Source organism: Octodon degus, unplaced genomic scaffold (assembly GCF_000260255.1).
Source record: "Octodon degus isolate 3935 unplaced genomic scaffold, OctDeg1.0 scaffold00135, whole genome shotgun sequence".
In the NCBI taxonomy this organism is placed as follows: Eukaryota; Metazoa; Chordata; class Mammalia; order Rodentia; family Octodontidae; genus Octodon; species Octodon degus.
The window spans coordinates 4694276-4697897 of record NW_004524711.1 but is presented as its reverse complement, the minus strand read 5'-3'; the positions used below and the strand labels follow the sequence as shown (position 1 = coordinate 4697897).

Here is a 3622-nt window from a genome sequence, read left to right as displayed (position 1 = left end):
GAGACAGCTGCTTTGCATTGTCATGCCCCTGGAAGGGTGATGAGAGTAATCAGGTGACTCTGAATTTCTTCAGCTTTGCAACAAGCACTGGAAAAATACAGCTTTTGAAAATTAGAGGCTAATTATCTTTCAACTATGAAATACTGACAACATATATTCAGCGTAGTGTAAGAATTTGAGGATACCTCAATGGAGTTGGTAGTAAATACCCATTTTAGGGGCTATAACATCTTCATAATATGCTTATTTGAATTGCGATTTCTTTTTTAAAAAAGTATTTTAGAAGACTTAAGATCCAGGCAGTGGCAAGACTCATAATGACATCCTTTCAAGAAGTTCCACTGCAGACTTCCAATTGCCCATGACATCTTTCAAAATGTGGCCAAGAGTTATCTTCCTAATGCACACCTGGAATGTCATTATACTTTAACTTCATATATCCATCCACATCCAAAAGACTGGGTTGGTATATTCAAGGTTCGAGGGAACACTACTTGTGATTATTATACCTTTTTACGATCCTCAATGCCTGAGCATTGTGTAGAAGGGTCAACAGTCAGCTCTGTACTAGCATTTCAGGGATGTTACCTTCCAAATGATGGAGAATTTTACCCATAAGGGTGAAATTTGTGGAGCCAGTACACCTTTTCAATTTCGAGCTTCTTCTCCAGCTGAAGAATTGCTTACTGTGGAAAATGAAGGAAGTTTTGACATGTTGGTAGTGACCACAAAACCTGGCCTTCTTGAGTTGAGAATTGAAAAATCTATGAAAGAAAAAGAAGAATTGTTAAAGTTAATTTCTGTCCTGGGAAAAGAAACAGCGCAACTTTGAGAGCAAGTTGGAAGAATGGAAAGAGAATTTAATCAAGAGAAAGAAAGATGTGAACATTTGCAAACAGAGCAAAAGGGTCTTATTGAAACATCATAAAATTCAAAAATGGAAAATGAAGAGTTTAAGAAGATACAGTGATGCCGTATCTAATGCTCCCCAGCTTGAGGAAGATATTGTGTCAGTGACACATAAAGCGATTGAGAAGGAAACTGAATTAGACAGTTTAAAGGACACTCTCAGAAAGGCAGAGTATGAAAAAGAACAACTTGAGGGTCAGCTGAGGACTGAAAAGGATGAGAAGGAACTTTATAAGGTACATTTGAAGAAAATGGAAATAGAAAATACTAAACTCGTGTCAGAGGTCCAAACTGAAGGATTTAGGTGGAAACAAAGAGAACATGATTGCTCATTTCAAAGAAGAGATTGGAAGACTTCAGTTGTGCTCGGCTCAGAAGGAAAACACGAACAGGGCTTTCCTGCTTACAACCTCAAATAAAGAAGATACATTCTTGTGAAAAGAGTAACTTCCTAAGGCAGAGGAACAAGTTCAGGCAACTAGTTAAGAAGTTGTCTTTCTGGCTAAAGAACTTAGTGGTGCTGTGAATATTTGAGATTAAAAAAAAGGCAGATTTACACGCTGCACACTTGGAAAATGAGAAAGTGAAAAGGCAGTTAGCTGACGCACTGGCAGAACTTAATTGGCTACTGTGAGGAAAGATCAGGAAAAGACCGATACACAGGAACATGAACTTAGAAGAGAAGTTGAAGATCTGAAACTGTGTTTCAGATGGCTGCAGATCACTATAAAGAAAAATTTAAAGAATACCAACAGCTCCAAAAACAAATAAACAAGTTTGCGGAGCAATCAGCCAATAATAATAGTGTCTTCACAAAGAAAGTTGGGAATCAACAGAAAGTGAATGATGCTTCAATAAACACAGCTTCACCTACTTCTGCCTGTAGTACAGAGACAACGCCACCAATACCTTCTGTAGCAAAGACAGATATTGACATGCTAACAAAGGGTCAAGTCTATGAAATGACTAAAGAAATTGCTGACAAAACAGAAAAATCTCATAAATGCAGACAACTCTTACAGGATGAGAAAACTAAATGAAGTAGTTATGCTGATGAACTTGCAAAACTGGAGCTGAAATGGAAAGAACAAGTAAAAGTTTCTGAACATGTAAAACTTGAATTGGCCAAAATAGAGGACAATTGTGAACTTTGATTGACAGAGTAAGACAAAGACATAAATATTCTGACTTCACAGTTGGAAAACCTTTCCAGGGAGAAGGAACTTAAATGAGCAGAAAACCAAACAGAAAGGAAAACGGAAGGTCACCTTCTTCAGCAGGTCTCTCAGGGTCTCAATGCATGCTCAGAGCAAAGCAGGCGCTTTCTTGTGCTGTTGAGGGCGCAGCCAGCTCTGCAGTACGGTAATCCTTACGTGACCCAGGAAACAAGAGATGGAGCTGATGGTGCTGTTTATCCAGATGAAATCTGAAAGCCACCTGTGAGAGTCCCTTCTCGGGAAGACAATGTTGTCTGCAGCCAGCCCACTCGAAACCTTAGTCGGCCTGATGAGCCCATCAGGACCCTGAAGATAGCAGAGAAGATGAGAATGTGCCCACAGCCCCTGATCCACCAAGCCAGCACTCACGTGGGCATGGAGCAGGTTTTACTTTGACTCCAGCTTAGATGATCACAAGAAGCGTCCACTGTGTGACTTAATGTTCCTTCCCAACACGATCAGAGCAAGTCTGAGGAGCAGGTGGAAAGTCACTGGAAGGTGTGTCCCATGCGTAGTGAGCAGTTCCCACCGGATTAGGACCATCAGGCTTTGAAAGGCATGTTCAGATCCATTTTGAGCAGAATGTTCTCAACATGGATTAGTTACTTTTATTAATTATTTTATTAAGATTAATTATTCTTATTAACACATGTTGGCAATTGAGAAAATACCACCTCTGATAGATCACTAAGGAGACCTCAAGTTATCACGCTCCCACTACAGCACTTTTCTGACTAAGCACTACTTTGATTTTGGTGTTACTAGGGTCAGGATCAGCCTTTGGCATATCAATAAATATAATTTTAGACCCTGTTAATTGTACTTGCTTTAAGAAGAGTTCTTGCGTGTTTATATCTTTATTCCCTTGTTTGCAAAATTGTCTGAATAAAGATGGAGGAATAATTTTAATTTTACTACACTGAGACAAATGTAATAGTGTGATAGATTGCTTAGAATATTTACAAGTTTCCGTTGTCCTTGTTGATTGAGTGTTACTATTAATATTACGTAATAAAAAGCATTGATCATTAACAGTTTTATGAAGTAATTCTTTGAATCAGAAAGGTCCAGAGTTTAGTTCATGGCAGTTTTTTAATTTTCTTTAGAAATGGAGCTGAATGTAGAATGGTATTACATGCTTGCAAATATTCTTTTTGTATATGAAATATTGGCTTTAGAAATAGAAGGTATATTTAGCTAATTTTGACAGAAATTTTTAGAATAATTTGAAGATTCTTAAACTACATTTAATTTGTATTTACAGTGAAGGGGAAGATGGAAAGATAAGTCAGTACAATTAGTTTATATGAATTGACCTCATAATGAAGGTTGGGGCATAAAAAATTCAGAATATGTATTAGAACCTTTTCCACATTTTCCTGATGAGACTATATGTCTGAAATAATGTTCTCAGCAAATGATGAAAAATGTAATATGTAAACTCAAATCAAACTAATGTGTGTCTTCAGTTATGTCTATGTTGTATAGTGCTCATC

General features: G+C 37.6%; 1 pseudogene; it reads left to right on the top strand.

Annotated features, from left to right (window-relative positions):
* Positions 1-317: 317 nt before the first annotated feature.
* Positions 318-2728, top strand: LOC101561192 (annotated as a pseudogene).
* The last annotated feature ends 894 nt before the right edge of the window (positions 2729-3622 follow it).